This window comes from Salmo salar, chromosome 09, assembly GCF_965601325.2.
Source record: "Salmo salar chromosome 09, fSalSal1, whole genome shotgun sequence".
Lineage (NCBI taxonomy): Eukaryota > Metazoa > Chordata > Actinopteri > Salmoniformes > Salmonidae > Salmo > Salmo salar.
Genome location: NC_138299.1, coordinates 51,873,753 through 51,893,303, shown reverse-complemented (window position 1 = coordinate 51,893,303; position 19,551 = coordinate 51,873,753). Strand labels below are relative to the sequence as shown.

The window sequence follows — 19,551 nt, the reverse complement described above, 5'->3', positions numbered from 1 at the left end:
GTAGCTACAGTAGTTATGTTGATGTGGTCTCCACACTGCCTATCAGGTAGCTACAGTAGTTATGTTGATGTGGTCTCCACACTGCCTATCAGGTAGCTACAGTAGTTATGTTGATGTGGTCTCCACACTGCCTATCAGGCAGCTAGTTATGTTGATGTGGTCCCAGCACTGCCTATCAGGTTGCTACAGTAGTTATGTTGATGAGGTCCCCACACTGCCTATCAGGTAGATACAGTCGTTTTGTTGATGTGGTCTCCACCCTGCCTATCAGGTAGCTACAGTAGTTATGTTGATGTGGTCTCCACACTGCCTATCAGGTAGCTACAGTAGTTATGTTGATGTGGTCTCCACACTGCCTATCAGGCAGCTAGTTATGTTGATGTGGTCCCCGCACTGCCTATCAGGTAGCTGCAGTAGTTATGTTGATGTGTTCCCCACACTGCCTATCAGGTAGATACAGTAGTTTTGTTGATGTGGTCTCCACCCTGCCTATCAGGTAGCTACAGTAGTTATGTTGATGTGGTCTCCACACTGCCTATCAGGTAGCTAGTTATGTTGATGTGGTCTCCACACTGCCTATCAGGTAGCTACAGTAGTTATGTTGATGTGGTCTCCACACTGCCTATCAGGTAGCTATAGTAGTTATGTTGATGTGGTCTCCACACTGCCTATCAGGTAGCTACAGTAGTTATATTGATGTGGTCCCCACACTGCCTTTCAGGTAGCTAGTTATGTTGATGTGGTCTCCACACTGCCTATCAGGTAGCTACAGTAGTTATGTTGATGTAGTCCCCACACTACCTATCAGGCAGCTACATTAGTTATGTTGATGTGGTCTCCACACTGCCTATCATGTAGCAACAGTAGTTATGTTGATGTGGTCCCCACACTGCCTATCAGGTAGATACAGTAGTTATGTTGATGTTGTCCCCACACTGCCTATCAGGTAGTTAGTTATGTTGATGTGATCTCCACACTGCCTATCAGGTAGCTACAGTAGTTATGTTGTTGTGGTCCCCACACTGCCTATCAGGTAGATACAGTAGTTATGTTGATGTGGTCCCCACACTGCCTATCAGGTAGCTAGATATGTTGATGTGATCTCCACACTGCCTATCAGGTAGCTACAGTAGTTATGTTGATGTGGTCCCCACACTGCCTATCAGGTAGATACAGTAGTTATGTTGATGTGGTCCCCACACGGCCTATCAGGTAGCTAGTTATGTTGATGTGGTCTCCACACTGCCTATCAAGTAGCTACAGTAGTTATGTTGATGTGGTCTCCACCCTGCCTATCAGGTAGCTACAGTAGTTATGTTGATGTGGTCTCCACACTGCCTATCAAGTAGCTAGTTATGTTGATGTGTTCTCCACACTGCCTATCAGGTAGCTACAGTAGTTATGTTGATGTGGTCTCCACACTGCCTATCAGGTAGCTACAGTAGTTATGTTGATGTGGTCTCCACACTGCCTATCAGGTAGCTACAGTAGTTATGTTGATGTGGTCTCCACACTGCCTATCAGGTAGCTACAGTAGTTATGTTGATGTGGTCTCCACACTGCCTATCAGGCAGCTAGTTATGTTGATGTGGTCCCCGCACTGCCTATCAGGTAGCTACAGTAGTTATGTTGATGTGGTCCCCACACTGCCTATCAGGTAGATACAGTAGTTTTGTTGATGTGGTCTCCACCCTGCCTATCAGGTAGCTACAGTAGTTATGTTGATGTGGTCTCCACACTGCCTATCAGGTAGCTACAGTAGTTATGTTGATGTGGTCCCCACACTGCCTACCACGTAGCTACAGTAGTTATATTGATGTGGTCCCCAAACTGCCTATCAGGTAGCTAGTTATGTTGATGTGGTCTCCACACTGCCTATCAGGTAGCTACAGTAGTTATGTTGATGTAGTCCCCACACTACCTATCAGGTAGCTACATTAGTTATGTTGATGTGGTCTCCACACTGCCTATCAGGTAGCTAGTTATGTTGATGTGGTTCCCACACTGCCTACCAGGTAGCTAGTTATGTTGATGTGGTCTCCACACTGCCTATCAGGTAGCTACAGTAGTTATGTGATGTGGTCCCCACACTGCCTATCAGGTAGCTACAGTAGTTATGTTGATGTGGTCCCCACACTGCCTATCAGGTAGCTACAGTAGTTATGTTGATGGGGTCTCCACACTGCCTATCAGGTAGCTAGTTATATTGATGTGGTCCCCACACTGCCTATCAGGTAGCTACAGAAGTTATGTTGATGTGGTCTCCACACTGCCTGTCAGGTAGCTACAGTAGTTATGTTGATGTGGTCTCCACACTGCCTATCAGGCAGCTAGTTATGTTGATGTGGTCCCAGCACTGCCTATCAGGTAGCTACAGTAGTTATGTTGATGAGGTCCCCACACTGCCTATCAGGTAGATACAGTAGTTTTGTTGATGTGGTCTCCACCCTGCCTATCAGGTAGCTACAGTAGTTATGTTGATGTGGTCTCCACACTGCCTATCAGGTAGCTAGTTATGTTGATGTGGTCTCCACACTGCCTATCAGGTAGCTACAGTAGTTATGTTGATGTGGTCTCCACACTGCCTATCAGGTAGCTACAGTAGTTATGTTGATGTGGTCTCCACACTGCCTATCAGGTAGCTACAGTAGTTATGTTGATGTGGTCCCCACACTGCCTATCAGGTAGCTACAATAGTTATATTGATGTGGTCCCCACACTACCTATCAGGTAGATACAGTAGTTTTGTTGATGTGGTCTCCACCCTGCCTATCAGGTAGCTACAGTAGTTATGTTGATGTGGTCTCCACACTGCCTATCAGGTAGCTACAGTAGTTATGTTGATGTAGTCCCCACACTGCCTATCAGGTAGCTGCAGTAGTTATGTTGATGTGGTCTCCACACTGCCTATCAGGTAGCTACAGTAGTTATGTTGATGTGGTCTCCACACTGCCTATCAGGCAGCTAGTTATGTTGATGTGGTCCCCGCACTGCCTATCAGGTAGCTACAGTAGTTATGTTGATGTGGTCCCCACACTGCCTATCAGGTAGATACAGTAGTTTTGTTGATGTGGTCTCCACCCTGCCTATCAGGTAGCTACAGTAGTTATGTTGATGTGGTCCCCACACTGCCTATCAGGTAGCTCGTTATGTTGATGTGGTCTCCACACTGCCTATCAGGTAGCTACAGTAGTTATGTTGATGTAGTCCCCACACTACCTATCAGGTAGCTACATTAGTTATGTTGATGTGGTCTCCACACTGCCTATCAGGTAGCTAGTTATGTTGATGTGGTTCCCACACTGCCTACCAGGTAGCTAGTTATGTTGATGTGGTCTCCACACTGCCTATCAGGTAGCTACAGTAGTTATGTGATGTGGTCCCCACACTGCCTATCAGGTAGCTACAGTAGTTATGTTGATGTGGTCCCCACACTGCCTATCAGGTAGCTACAGTAGTTATGTTGATGGGGTCTCCACACTGCCTATCAGGTAGCTAGTTATATTGATGTGGTCCCCACACTGCCTATCAGGTAGGTACAGAAGTTATGTTGATGTGGTCTCCACACTGCCTATCAGGTAGCTACAGTAGTCATGTTGATGTGGTCTCCACACTGCCGATCAGGCAGCTAGTTATGTTGATGTGGTCCCAGCACTGCCTATCAGGTAGCTACAGTAGTTATGTTGATGAGGTCCCCACACTGCCTATCAGGTAGATACAGTAGTTTTGTTGATGTGGTCTCCACCCTGCCTATCAGGTAGCTACAGTAGTTATGTTGATGTGGTCTCCACACTGCCTATCAGGTAGCTAGTTATGTTGATGTGGTCTCCACACTGCCTATCAGGTAGCTACAGTAGTTATGTTGATGTGGTCTCCACACTGCCTATCAGGTAGCTACAGTAGTTATGTTGATGTGGTCTCCACACTGCCTATCAGGTAGCTACAGTATTTATGTTGATGTGGTCCCCACACTGCCTATCAGGTAGCTACAATAGTTATATTGATGTGGTCCCCACACTGCCTATCAGGTAGCTAGTTATGTTGATGTGGTCTCCACACTGCCTATCAGGTAGCTACAGTAGTTATGTTGATGTAGTCCCCACACTACCTATCAGGTAGCTACATTAGTTATGTTGATGTGGTCTCCACACTGCCTATCAAGTAGCTAGTTATGTTGATGTGTTCTCCACACTGCCTATCAGGTAGCTACAGTAGTTATGTTGATGTGGTCTCCACACTACCTATCAGGTAGCTACAGTAGTTATGTTGATGTGGTCTCAACACTGCCTATCAGGTAGCTACAGTAGTTATGTTGATGTGGTCTCCACACTGCCTATCAGGCAGCTAGTTATGTTGATGTGGTCCCCGCACTGCCTATCAAGTAGCTACAGTAGTTATGTTGATGTGGTCCCCACACTGCCTATCAGGTAGCTACAGTAGTTATGTTGATGTGGTCTCCACCCTGCCTATCAGGTAGCTACAGTAGTTATGTTGATGTGGTCTCCACACTGCCTATCAGGTAGCTACAGTAGTTATGTTGATGTGGTCTCCACACTGCCTATCAGGTAGCTACAGTAGTTATGTTGATGTGGTCCCCACACTGCCTATCAGGTAGCTACAGTAGTTATATTGATGTGGTCCCCACACTGCCTATCAGGTAGCTAGTTATGTTGATGTGGTCTCCACACTGCCTATCAGGTAGCTACAGTAGTTATGTTGATGTAGTCCCCACACTACCTATCAGGTAGCTACATTAGTTATGTTGATGTGGTCTCCACACTGCCTATCAGGTAGCTAGTTATGTTGATGTGATTCCCACACTGCCTACCAGGTAGCTAGTTATGTTGATGTGGTCTCCACACTGCCTATCAGGTAGCTACAGTAGTTATGTGATGTGGTCCCCACACTGCCTATCAGGTAGCTACAGTAGTTATGTTGATGTGGTCCCCACACTGCCTATCAGGTAGCTACAGTAGTTATGTTGATGGGGTCTCCACACTGCCTATCAGGTAGCTACAGTAGTTATATTGATGTGGTCCCCACACTGCCTATCAGGTAGCTACAGTAGTTATGTTGATGTGTTCTCTACACTGCCTATTAGGCAGCTACAGTAGCTATGTTGATGTGGTCTCCACACTGCCTATCAGGCAGCTAGTTATGTTGATGTGGTCCCCACACTGCCTATCAGGTAGCTACAGTAGTTATGTTGATGTGGTCTCCACACTGCCTATTAGGCAGCTACAGTAGCTATGTTGATGTGGTCTCCACACTGCCTATCAGGCAGCTAGTTATGTTGATGTGGTCCCAGCACTGCCTATCAGGTAGCTACAGTAGTTATGTTAATGACGTCCCCACACTGCCTATCAGGTAGATACATTAGTTTTGTTGATGTGGTCTCCACCCTGCCTATCAGGTAGCTACAGTAGTTATGTTGATGTGGTCTCCACACTGCCTATCAGGTAGCTACAGTAGTTATGTTGATGTGGTCTCCACACTGCCTATCAGGTAGCTACAGTAGTTATGTTGATGTGGTCTCCACACTGCCTATCAGGTAGCTACAGTAGTTATGTTGATGTGGTCTCCACACTGCCTATCAGGCAGCTAGTTATGTTGATGTGGTCCCAGCACTGCCTATCAGGTTGCTACAGTAGTTATGTTGATGAGGTCCCCACACTGCCTATCAGGTAGATACAGTCGTTTTGTTGATGTGGTCTCCACCCTGCCTATCAGGTAGCTACAGTAGTTATGTTGATGTGGTCTCCACACTGCCTATCAGGTAGCTACAGTAGTTATGTTGATGTGGTCTCCACACTGCCTATCAGGCAGCTAGTTATGTTGATGTGGTCCCCGCACTGCCTATCAGGTAGCTGCAGTAGTTATGTTGATGTGTTCCCCACACTGCCTATCAGGTAGATACAGTAGTTTTGTTGATGTGGTCTCCACCCTGCCTATCAGGTAGCTACAGTAGTTATGTTGATGTGGTCTCCACACTGCCTATCAGGTAGCTAGTTATGTTGATGTGGTCTCCACACTGCCTATCAGGTAGCTACAGTAGTTATGTTGATGTGGTCTCCACACTGCCTATCAGGTAGCTATAGTAGTTATGTTGATGTGGTCTCCACACTGCCTATCAGGTAGCTACAGTAGTTATATTGATGTGGTCCCCACACTGCCTTTCAGGTAGCTAGTTATGTTGATGTGGTCTCCACACTGCCTATCAGGTAGCTACAGTAGTTATGTTGATGTAGTCCCCACACTACCTATCAGGCAGCTACATTAGTTATGTTGATGTGGTCTCCACACTGCCTATCATGTAGCAACAGTAGTTATGTTGATGTGGTCCCCACACTGCCTATCAGGTAGATACAGTAGTTATGTTGATGTTGTCCCCACACTGCCTATCAGGTAGTTAGGTATGTTGATGTGATCTCCACACTGCCTATCAGGTAGCTACAGTAGTTATGTTGTTGTGGTCCCCACACTGCCTATCAGGTAGATACAGTAGTTATGTTGATGTGGTCCCCACACTGCCTATCAGGTAGCTAGATATGTTGATGTGATCTCCACACTGCCTATCAGGTAGCTACAGTAGTTATGTTGATGTGGTCCCCACACTGCCTATCAGGTAGATACAGTAGTTATGTTGATGTGGTCCCCACACGGCCTATCAGGTAGCTAGTTATGTTGATGTGGTCTCCACACTGCCTATCAAGTAGCTACAGTAGTTATGTTGATGTGGTCTCCACACTGCCTATCAGGTAGCTACAGTAGTTATGTTGATGTGGTCTCCACACTGCCTATCAGGTAGCTACAGTAGTTATGTTGATGTGGTCTCCACACTGCCTATCAGGTAGCTACAGTAGTTATGTTGATGTGGTCTCCACACTGCCTATCAGGCAGCTAGTTATGTTGATGTGGTCCCCGCACTGCCTATCAGGTAGCTGCAGTAGTTATGTTGATGTGTTCCCCACACTGCCTATCAGGTAGATACAGTAGTTTTGTTGATGTGGTCTCCACCCTGCCTATCAGGTAGCTACAGTAGTTATGTTGATGTGGTCTCCACACTGCCTATCAGGTAGCTAGTTATGTTGATGTGGTCTCCACACTGCCTATCAGGTAGCTACAGTAGTTATGTTGATGTGGTCTCCACACTGCCTATCAGGTAGCTATAGTAGTTATGTTGATGTGGTCTCCACACTGCCTATCAGGTAGCTACAGTAGTTATATTGATGTGGTCCCCACACTGCCTTTCAGGTAGCTAGTTATGTTGATGTGGTCTCCACACTGCCTATCAGGTAGCTACAGTAGTTATGTTGATGTAGTCCCCACACTACCTATCAGGCAGCTACATTAGTTATGTTGATGTGGTCTCCACACTGCCTATCATGTAGCAACAGTAGTTATGTTGATGTGGTCCCCACACTGCCTATCAGGTAGATACAGTAGTTATGTTGATGTTGTCCCCACACTGCCTATCAGGTAGTTAGGTATGTTGATGTGATCTCCACACTGCCTATCAGGTAGCTACAGTAGTTATGTTGTTGTGGTCCCCACACTGCCTATCAGGTAGATACAGTAGTTATGTTGATGTGGTCCCCACACTGCCTATCAGGTAGCTAGATATGTTGATGTGATCTCCACACTGCCTATCAGGTAGCTACAGTAGTTATGTTGATGTGGTCCCCACACTGCCTATCAGGTAGATACAGTAGTTATGTTGATGTGGTCCCCACACGGCCTATCAGGTAGCTAGTTATGTTGATGTGGTCTCCACACTGCCTATCAAGTAGCTACAGTAGTTATGTTGATGTGGTCTCCACCCTGCCTATCAGGTAGCTACAGTAGTTATGTTGATGTGGTCTCCACACTGCCTATCAAGTAGCTAGTTATGTTGATGTGTTCTCCACACTGCCTATCAGGTAGCTACAGTAGTTATGTTGATGTGGTCTCCACACTGCCTATCAGGTAGCTACAGTAGTTATGTTGATGTGGTCTCCACACTGCCTATCAGGTAGCTACAGTAGTTATGTTGATGTGGTCTCCACACTGCCTATCAGGTAGCTACAGTAGTTATGTTGATGTGGTCTCCACACTGCCTATCAGGCAGCTAGTTATGTTGATGTGGTCCCCGCACTGCCTATCAGGTAGCTACAGTAGTTATGTTGATGTGGTCCCCACACTGCCTATCAGGTAGATACAGTAGTTTTGTTGATGTGGTCTCCACCCTGCCTATCAGGTAGCTACAGTAGTTATGTTGATGTGGTCTCCACACTGCCTATCAGGTAGCTACAGTAGTTATGTTGATGTGGTCCCCACACTGCCTACCACGTAGCTACAGTAGTTATATTGATGTGGTCCCCAAACTGCCTATCAGGTAGCTAGTTATGTTGATGTGGTCTCCACACTGCCTATCAGGTAGCTACAGTAGTTATGTTGATGTAGTCCCCACACTACCTATCAGGTAGCTACATTAGTTATGTTGATGTGGTCTCCACACTGCCTATCAGGTAGCTAGTTATGTTGATGTGGTTCCCACACTGCCTACCAGGTAGCTAGTTATGTTGATGTGGTCTCCACACTGCCTATCAGGTAGCTACAGTAGTTATGTGATGTGGTCCCCACACTGCCTATCAGGTAGCTACAGTAGTTATGTTGATGTGGTCCCCACACTGCCTATCAGGTAGCTACAGTAGTTATGTTGATGGGGTCTCCACACTGCCTATCAGGTAGCTAGTTATATTGATGTGGTCCCCACACTGCCTATCAGGTAGCTACAGAAGTTATGTTGATGTGGTCTCCACACTGCCTGTCAGGTAGCTACAGTAGTTATGTTGATGTGGTCTCCACACTGCCTATCAGGCAGCTAGTTATGTTGATGTGGTCCCAGCACTGCCTATCAGGTAGCTACAGTAGTTATGTTGATGAGGTCCCCACACTGCCTATCAGGTAGATACAGTAGTTTTGTTGATGTGGTCTCCACCCTGCCTATCAGGTAGCTACAGTAGTTATGTTGATGTGGTCTCCACACTGCCTATCAGGTAGCTAGTTATGTTGATGTGGTCTCCACACTGCCTATCAGGTAGCTACAGTAGTTATGTTGATGTGGTCTCCACACTGCCTATCAGGTAGCTACAGTAGTTATGTTGATGTGGTCTCCACACTGCCTATCAGGTAGCTACAGTAGTTATGTTGATGTGGTCCCCACACTGCCTATCAGGTAGCTACAATAGTTATATTGATGTGGTCCCCACACTACCTATCAGGTAGATACAGTAGTTTTGTTGATGTGGTCTCCACCCTGCCTATCAGGTAGCTACAGTAGTTATGTTGATGTGGTCTCCACACTGCCTATCAGGTAGCTACAGTAGTTATGTTGATGTAGTCCCCACACTGCCTATCAGGTAGCTGCAGTAGTTATGTTGATGTGGTCTCCACACTGCCTATCAGGTAGCTACAGTAGTTATGTTGATGTGGTCTCCACACTGCCTATCAGGCAGCTAGTTATGTTGATGTGGTCCCCGCACTGCCTATCAGGTAGCTACAGTAGTTATGTTGATGTGGTCCCCACACTGCCTATCAGGTAGATACAGTAGTTTTGTTGATGTGGTCTCCACCCTGCCTATCAGGTAGCTACAGTAGTTATGTTGATGTGGTCCCCACACTGCCTATCAGGTAGCTCGTTATGTTGATGTGGTCTCCACACTGCCTATCAGGTAGCTACAGTAGTTATGTTGATGTAGTCCCCACACTACCTATCAGGTAGCTACATTAGTTATGTTGATGTGGTCTCCACACTGCCTATCAGGTAGCTAGTTATGTTGATGTGGTTCCCACACTGCCTACCAGGTAGCTAGTTATGTTGATGTGGTCTCCACACTGCCTATCAGGTAGCTACAGTAGTTATGTGATGTGGTCCCCACACTGCCTATCAGGTAGCTACAGTAGTTATGTTGATGTGGTCCCCACACTGCCTATCAGGTAGCTACAGTAGTTATGTTGATGGGGTCTCCACACTGCCTATCAGGTAGCTAGTTATATTGATGTGGTCCCCACACTGCCTATCAGGTAGGTACAGAAGTTATGTTGATGTGGTCTCCACACTGCCTATCAGGTAGCTACAGTAGTCATGTTGATGTGGTCTCCAAACTGCCGATCAGGCAGCTAGTTATGTTGATGTGGTCCCAGCACTGCCTATCAGGTAGCTACAGTAGTTATGTTGATGAGGTCCCCACACTGCCTATCAGGTAGATACAGTAGTTTTGTTGATGTGGTCTCCACCCTGCCTATCAGGTAGCTACAGTAGTTATGTTGATGTGGTCTCCACACTGCCTATCAGGTAGCTAGTTATGTTGATGTGGTCTCCACACTGCCTATCAGGTAGCTACAGTAGTTATGTTGATGTGGTCTCCACACTGCCTATCAGGTAGCTACAGTAGTTATGTTGATGTGGTCTCCACACTGCCTATCAGGTAGCTACAGTATTTATGTTGATGTGGTCCCCACACTGCCTATCAGGTAGCTACAATAGTTATATTGATGTGGTCCCCACACTGCCTATCAGGTAGCTAGTTATGTTGATGTGGTCTCCACACTGCCTATCAGGTAGCTACAGTAGTTATGTTGATGTAGTCCCCACACTACCTATCAGGTAGCTACATTAGTTATGTTGATGTGGTCTCCACACTGCCTATCAAGTAGCTAGTTATGTTGATGTGTTCTCCACACTGCCTATCAGGTAGCTACAGTAGTTATGTTGATGTGGTCTCCACACTACCTATCAGGTAGCTACAGTAGTTATGTTGATGTGGTCTCAACACTGCCTATCAGGTAGCTACAGTAGTTATGTTGATGTGGTCTCCACACTGCCTATCAGGCAGCTAGTTATGTTGATGTGGTCCCCGCACTGCCTATCAAGTAGCTACAGTAGTTATGTTGATGTGGTCCCCACACTGCCTATCAGGTAGCTACAGTAGTTATGTTGATGTGGTCTCCACCCTGCATATCAGGTAGCTACAGTAGTTATGTTGATGTGGTCTCCACACTGCCTATCAGGTAGCTACAGTAGTTATGTTGATGTGGTCTCCACACTGCCTATCAGGTAGCTACAGTAGTTATGTTGATGTGGTCCCCACACTGCCTATCAGGTAGCTACAGTAGTTATATTGATGTGGTCCCCACACTGCCTATCAGGTAGCTAGTTATGTTGATGTGGTCTCCACACTGCCTATCAGGTAGCTACAGTAGTTATGTTGATGTAGTCCCCACACTACCTATCAGGTAGCTAAATTAGTTATGTTGATGTGGTCTCCACACTGCCTATCAGGTAGCTAGTTATGTTGATGTGATTCCCACACTGCCTACCAGGTAGCTAGTTATGTTGATGTGGTCTCCACACTGCCTATCAGGTAGCTACAGTAGTTATGTGATGTGGTCCCCACACTGCCTATCAGGTAGCTACAGTAGTTATGTTGATGTGGTCCCCACACTGCCTATCAGGTAGCTAGAGTAGTTATGTTGTTGTGGTCTCCACACTGCCTATCAGGTAGCTAGTTATATTGATGTGGTCCCCACACTGCCTATCAGGTAGCTACAGAAGTTATGTTGATGTGGTCTCCACACTGCCTATCAGGTAGCTACAGTATTTATGTTGATGTGGTCTCCACACTGCCTATCAGGCAGCTAGTTATGTTGATGTGGTCCCAGCACTGCCTATCAGGTAGCTACAGTAGTTATGTTGATGAGGTCCCCACACTGCCTATCAGGTAGATACAGTAGTTTTGTTGATGTGGTCTCCACCCTGCCTATCAGGTAGCTACAGTAGTTATGTTGATGTGGTCTCCACACTGCCTATCAGGTAGCTAGTTATGTTGATGTGGTCTCCACACTGCCTATCAGGTAGCTACAGTAGTTATGTTGATGTGGTCTCCACACTGCCTATCAGGTAGCTACAGTAGTTATGTTGATGTGGTCTCCACACTGCCTATCAGGTAGCTACAGTAGTTATGTTGATGTAGTCCCCACACTACCTATCAGGTAGCTACATTAGTTATGTTGATGTGGTCTCCACACTGCCTATCAGGTAGCTAGTTATGTTGATGTGGTCCCCACACTGCCTACCAGGTAGCTAGTTATGTTGATGTGGTCTCCACACTGCCTATCAGGTAGCTACAGTAGTTATGTTGATGTGGTCCCCACACTGCCTATCAGGTAGCTACAGTAGTTATGTTGATGTGGTCTCCACACTGCCTATCAGGTAGCTACAGTAGTTATGTTGATGTGGTCTCCACACTGCCTATCAGGTAGCTACAGTAGTTATGTTGATGTGGTCCCCACACTGCCTATCACGTAGCTACAGTAGTTATATTGATGTGGTCCCCAAACTGCCTATCAGGTAGCTAGTTATGTTGATGTGGTCTCCACACTGCCTATCAGGTAGCTACAGTAGTTATGTTGATGTAGTCCCCACACTACCTATCAGGTAGCTACATTAGTTATGTTGATGTGGTCTCCACACTGCCTATCAGGTAGCTAGTTATGTTGATGTGGTTCCCACACTGCCTACCAGGTAGCTAGTTATGTTGATGTGTTCTCCACACTGCCTATCAGGTAGCTACAGTAGTTATGTGATGTGGTCCCCACACTGCCTATCAGGTAGCTACAGTAGTTATGTTGATGTGGTCCCCACACTGCCTATCAGGTAGCTACAGTAGTTATGTTGATGGGGTCTCCACACTGCCTATCAGGTAGCTACAGTAGTTATATTGATGTGGTCCCCACACTGCCTATCAGGTAGCTACAGTAGTTATGTTGATGTGTTCTCTACACTGCCTATTAGGCAGCTACAGTAGCTATGTTGATGTGGTCTCCACACTGCCTATCAGGCAGCTAGTTATGTTGATGTGGTCCCCACACTGCCTATCAGGTAGCTACAGTAGTTATGTTGATGTGGTCTCCACACTGCCTATTAGGCAGCTACAGTAGCTATGTTGATGTGGTCTCCACACTGCCTATCAGGCAGCTAGTTATGTTGATGTGGTCCCAGCACTGCCTATCAGGTAGCTACAGTAGTTATGTTAATGACGTCCCCACACTGCCTATCAGGTAGATACATTAGTTTTGTTGATGTGGTCTCCACCCTGCCTATCAGGTAGCTACAGTAGTTATGTTGATGTGGTCTCCACACTGCCTATCAGGTAGCTACAGTAGTTATGTTGATGTGGTCTCCACACTGCCTATCAGGCAGCTAGTTATGTTGATGTGGTCCCCGCACTGCCTATCAGGTAGCTGCAGTAGTTATGTTGATGTGTTCCCCACACTGCCTATCAGGTAGATACAGTAGTTTTGTTGATGTGGTCTCCACCCTGCCTATCAGGTAGCTACAGTAGTTATGTTGATGTGGTCTCCACACTGCCTATCAGGTAGCTAGTTATGTTGATGTGGTCTCCACACTGCCTATCAGGTAGCTACAGTAGTTATGTTGATGTGGTCTCCACACTGCCTATCAGGTAGCTATAGTAGTTATGTTGATGTGGTCTCCACACTGCCTATCAGGTAGCTACAGTAGTTATATTGATGTGGTCCCCACACTGCCTTTCAGGTAGCTAGTTATGTTGATGTGGTCTCCACACTGCCTATCAGGTAGCTACAGTAGTTATGTTGATGTAGTCCCCACACTACCTATCAGGCAGCTACATTAGTTATGTTGATGTGGTCTCCACACTGCCTATCATGTAGCAACAGTAGTTATGTTGATGTGGTCCCCACACTGCCTATCAGGTAGATACAGTAGTTATGTTGATGTTGTCCCCACACTGCCTATGAGGTAGTTAGTTATGTTGATGTGATCTCCACACTGCCTATCAGGTAGCTACAGTAGTTATGTTGTTGTGGTCCCCACACTGCCTATCAGGTAGATACAGTAGTTATGTTGATGTGGTCCCCACACTGCCTATCAGGTAGCTAGATATGTTGATGTGATCTCCACACTGCCTATCAGGTAGCTACAGTAGTTATGTTGATGTGGTCCCCACCCTGCCTATCAGGTAGCTACAGTAGTTATGTTGATGTGGTCTCCACACTGCCTATCAAGTAGCTAGTTATGTTGATGTGTTCTCCACACTGCCTATCAGGTAGCTACAGTAGTTATGTTGATGTGGTCTCCACACTGCCTATCAGGTAGCTACAGTAGTTATGTTGATGTGGTCTCCACACTGCCTATCAGGTAGCTACAGTAGTTATGTTGATGTGGTCTCCACACTGCCTATCAGGTAGCTACAGTAGTTATGTTGATGTGGTCTCCACACTGCCTATCAGGCAGCTAGTTATGTTGATGTGGTCCCCGCACTGCCTATCAGGTAGCTACAGTAGTTATGTTGATGTGGTCCCCACACTGCCTATCAGGTAGATACAGTAGTTTTGTTGATGTGGTCTCCACCCTGCCTATCAGGTAGCTACAGTAGTTATGTTGATGTGGTCTCCACACTGCCTATCAGGTAGCTACAGTAGTTATGTTGATGTGGTCCCCACACTGCCTACCACGTAGCTACAGTAGTTATATTGATGTGGTCCCCAAACTGCCTATCAGGTAGCTAGTTATGTTGATGTGGTCTCCACACTGCCTATCAGGTAGCTACAGTAGTTATGTTGATGTAGTCCGCACACTACCTATCAGGTAGCTACATTAGTTATGTTGATGTGGTCTCCACACTGCCTATCAGGTAGCTAGTTATGTTGATGTGGTTCCCACACTGCCTACCAGGTAGCTAGTTATGTTGATGTGGTCTCCACACTGCCTATCAGGTAGCTACAGTAGTTATGTGATGTGGTCCCCACACTGCCTATCAGGTAGCTACAGTAGTTATGTTGATGTGGTCCCCACACTGCCTATCAGGTAGCTACAGTAGTTATGTTGATGGGGTCTCCACACTGCCTATCAGGTAGCTAGTTATATTGATGTGGTCCCCACACTGCCTATCAGGTAGCTACAGAAGTTATGTTGATGTGGTCTCCACACTGCCTGTCAGGTAGCTACAGTAGTTATGTTGATGTGGTCCCCACACGGCCTATCAGGTAGCTAGTTATGTTGATGTGGTCTCCACACTGCCTATCAAGTAGCTACAGTAGTTATGTTGATGTGGTCTCCACCCTGCCTATCAGGTAGCTACAGTAGTTATGTTGATGTGGTCTCCACACTGCCTATCAAGTAGCTAGTTATGTTGATGTGTTCTCCACACTGCCTATCAGGTAGCTACAGTAGTTATGTTGATGTGGTCTCCACACTGCCTATCAGGTAGCTACAGTAGTTATGTTGATGTGGTCTCCACACTGCCTATCAGGTAGCTACAGTAGTTATGTTGATGTGGTCTCCACACTGCCTATCAGGTAGCTACAGTAGTTATGTTGATGTGGTCTCCACACTGCCTATCAGGCAGCTAGTTATGTTGATGTGGTCCCCGCACTGCCTATCAGGTAGCTACAGTAGTTATGTTGATGTGGTCCCCACACTGCCTATCAGGTAGATACAGTAGTTTTGTTGATGTGGTCTCCACCCTGCCTATCAGGTAGCTACAGTAGTTATGTTGATGTGGTCTCCACACTGCCTATCAGGTAGCTACAGTAGTTATGTTGATGTGGTCCCCACACTGCCTACCACGTAGCTACAGTAGTTATATTGATGTGGTCCCCAAACTGCCTATCAGGTAGCTAGTTATGTTGATGTGGTCTCCACACTGCCTATCAGGTAGCTACAGTAGTTATGTTGATGTAGTCCCCACACTACCTATCAGGTAGCTACATTAGTTATGTTGATGTGGTCTCCACACTGCCTATCAGGTAGCTAGTTATGTTGATGTGGTTCCCACACTGCCTACCAGGTAGCTAGTTATGTTGATGTGGTCTCCACACTGCCTATCAGGTAGCTACAGTAGTTATGTGATGTGGTCCCCACACTGCCTATCAGGTAGCTACAGTAGTTATGTTGATGTGGTCCCCACACTGCCTATCAGGTAGCTACAGTAGTTATGTTGATGGGGTCTCCACACTGCCTATCAGGTAGCTAGTTATATTGATGTGGTCCCCACACTGCCTATCAGGTAGCTACAGAAGTTATGTTGATGTGGTCTCCACACTGCCTGTCAGGTAGCTACAGTAGTTATGTTGATGTGGTCTCCACACTGCCTATCAGGCAGCTAGTTATGTTGATGTGGTCCCAGCACTGCCTATCAGGTAGCTACAGTAGTTATGTTGATGAGGTCCCCACACTGCCTATCAGGTAGATACAGTAGTTTTGTTGATGTGGTCTCCACCCTGCCTATCAGGTAGCTACAGTAGTTATGTTGATGTGGTCTCCACACTGCCTATCAGGTAGCTAGTTATGTTGATGTGGTCTCCACACTGCCTATCAGGTAGCTACAGTAGTTATGTTGATGTGGTCTCCACACTGCCTATCAGGTAGCTACAGTAGTTATGTTGATGTGGTCTCCACACTGCCTATCAGGTAGCTACAGTAGTTATGTTGATGTGGTCCCCACACTGCCTATCAGGTAGCTACAATAGTTATATTGATGTGGTCCCCACACTACCTATCAGGTAGATACAGTAGTTTTGTTGATGTGGTCTCCACCCTGCCTATCAGGTAGCTACAGTAGTTATGTTGATGTGGTCTCCACACTGCCTATCAGGTAGCTACAGTAGTTATGTTGATGTAGTCCCCACACTGCCTATCAGGTAGCTGCAGTAGTTATGTTGATGTGGTCTCCACACTGCCTATCAGGTAGCTACAGTAGTTATGTTGATGTGGTCTCCACACTGCCTATCAGGCAGCTAGTTATGTTGATGTGGTCCCCGCACTGCCTATCAGGTAGCTACAGTAGTTATGTTTATGTGGTCCCCACACTGCCTATCAGGTAGATACAGTAGTTTTGTTGATGTGGTCTCCACCCTGCCTATCAGGTAGCTACAGTAGTTATGTTGATGTGGTCCCCACACTGCCTATCAGGTAGCTCGTTATGTTGATGTGGTCTCCACACTGCCTATCAGGTAGCTACAGTAGTTATGTTGATGTAGTCCCCACACTACCTATCAGGTAGCTACATTAGTTATGTTGATGTGGTCTCCACACTGCCTATCAGGTAGCTAGTTATGTTGATGTGGTTCCCACACTGCCTACCAGGTAGCTAGTTATGTTGATGTGGTCTCCACACTGCCTATCAGGTAGCTACAGTAGTTATGTGATGTGGTCCCCACACTGCCTATCAGGTAGCTACAGTAGTTATGTTGATGTGGTCCCCACACTGCCTATCAGGTAGCTACAGTAGTTATGTTGATGGGGTCTCCACACTGCCTATCAGGTAGCTAGTTATATTGATGTGGTCCCCACACTGCCTATCAGGTAGGTACAGAAGTTATGTTGATGTGGTCTCCACACTGCCTATCAGGTAGCTACAGTAGTCATGTTGATGTGGTCTCCACACTGCCGATCAGGCAGCTAGTTATGTTGATGTGGTCCCAGCACTGCCTATCAGGTAGCTACAGTAGTTATGTTGATGAGGTCCCCACACTGCCTATCAGGTAGATACAGTAGTTTTGTTGGTGTGGTCTCCACCCTGCCTATCAGGTAGCTACAGTAGTTATGTTGATGTGGTCTCCACACTGCCTATCAGGTAGCTAGTTATGTTGATGTGGTCTCCACACTGCCTATCAGGTAGCTACAGTAGTTATGTGATGTGGTCCCCACACTGCCTATCAGGTAGCTAGTTATGTTGATGTGGTCTCCACACTGCCTATCAGGTAGCTACAGTAGTTATGTTGATGTGGTCTCCACACTGCCTATCAGGTAGCTACAGTAGTTATGTTGATGTGGTCTCCACACTGCCTATCAGGTAGCTACAGTAGTTATGTGATGTGGTCCCCACACTGCCTATCAGGTAGCTACAGTAGTTATGTTGATGTGGTCCCCACACTGCCTATCAGGTAGCTACAGTAGTTATGTTGATGTGGTCTCCACCCTGCCTATCAGGTAGCTACAGTAGTTATGTTGATGTGGTCTCCACACTGCCTATCAGGTAGCTACAGTAGTTATGTTGATGTGGTCTCCACACTGCCTATCAGGTAGCTACAGTAGTTATGTTGATGTGGTCCCCACACTGCCTATCAGGTAGCTACAGTAGTTATGTTGATGTGGTCCCCACACTGCCTATCAGGTAGCTACAGTAGTTATATTGATGTGGTCCCCACACTGCCTATCAGGTAGCTAGTTATGTTGATGTGGTCTCCACACTGCCTATCAGGTAGCTACAGTAGTTATGTTGATGTAGTCCCCACACTACCTATCAGGTAGCTACATTAGTTATGTTGATGTGGTCTCCACACTGCCTATCAGGTAGCTAGTTATGTTGATGTGTTCTCCACACTGCCTATCAGGTAGCTACAGTAGTTATGTTGATGTGGTCTCCACACTACCTATCAGGTAGCTACAGTAGTTATGTTGATGTGGTCTCAACACTGCCTATCAGGTAGCTACAGTAGTTATGTTGATGTGGTCTCCACACTGCCTATCAGGCAGCTAGTTATGTTGATGTGGTCCCCGCACTGCCTATCAAGTAGCTACAGTAGTTATGTTGATGTGGTCCCCACACTGCCTATCAGGTAGCTACAGTAGTTATGTTGATGTGGTCTCCACCCTGCCTATCAGGTAGCTACAGTAGTTATGTTGATGTGGTCTCCACACTGCCTATCAGGTAGCTACAGTAGTTATGTTGATGTGGTCTCCACACTGCCTATCAGGTAGCTACAGTAGTTATGTTGATGTGGTCCCCACACTGCCTATCAGGTAGCTACAGTAGTTATGTTGATGTGGTCCCCACACTGCCTATCAGGTAGCTACAGTAGTTATATTGATGTGGTCCCCACACTGCCTATCAGGTAGCTAGTTATGTTGATGTGGTCTCCACACTGCCTATCAGGTAGCTACAGTAGTTATGTTGATGTAGTCCCCACACTACCTATCAGGTAGCTAAATTAGTTATGTTGATGTGGTCTCCACACTGCCTATCAGGTAGCTAGTTATGTTGATGTGATTCCCACACTGCCTACCAGGTAGCTAGTTATGTTGATGTGGTCTCCACACTGCCTATCAGGTAGCTACAGTAGTTATGTGATGTGGTCCCCACACTGCCTATCAGGTAGCTACAGTAGTTATGTTGATGTGGTCCCCACACTGCCTATCAGGTAGCTAGAGTAGTTATGTTGTTGTGGTCTCCACACTGCCTATCAGGTAGCTAGTTATATTGATGTGGTCCCCACACTGCCTATCAGGTAGCTACAGAAGTTATGTTGATGTGGTCTCCACACTGCCTATCAGGTAGCTACAGTATTTATGTTGATGTGGTCTCCACACTGCCTATCAGGCAGCTAGTTATGTTGATGTGGTCCCAGCACTGCCTATCAGGTAGCTACAGTAGTTATGTTGATGAGGTCCCCACACTGCCTATCAGGTAGATACAGTAGTTTTGTTGATGTGGTCTCCACCCTGCCTATCAGGTAGCTACAGTA

At 46.3% G+C, this 19,551-nt stretch overlaps 1 protein-coding gene across 1 annotated transcript in view; it reads left to right on the top strand.

Annotated features, from left to right (window-relative positions):
• Positions 1-19,551, top strand: part of galnt16 (UDP-N-acetyl-alpha-D-galactosamine:polypeptide N-acetylgalactosaminyltransferase 16) — a 397,157-nt gene that overhangs the window by 90,554 nt on the left and 287,052 nt on the right. The window lies entirely within an intron of this gene.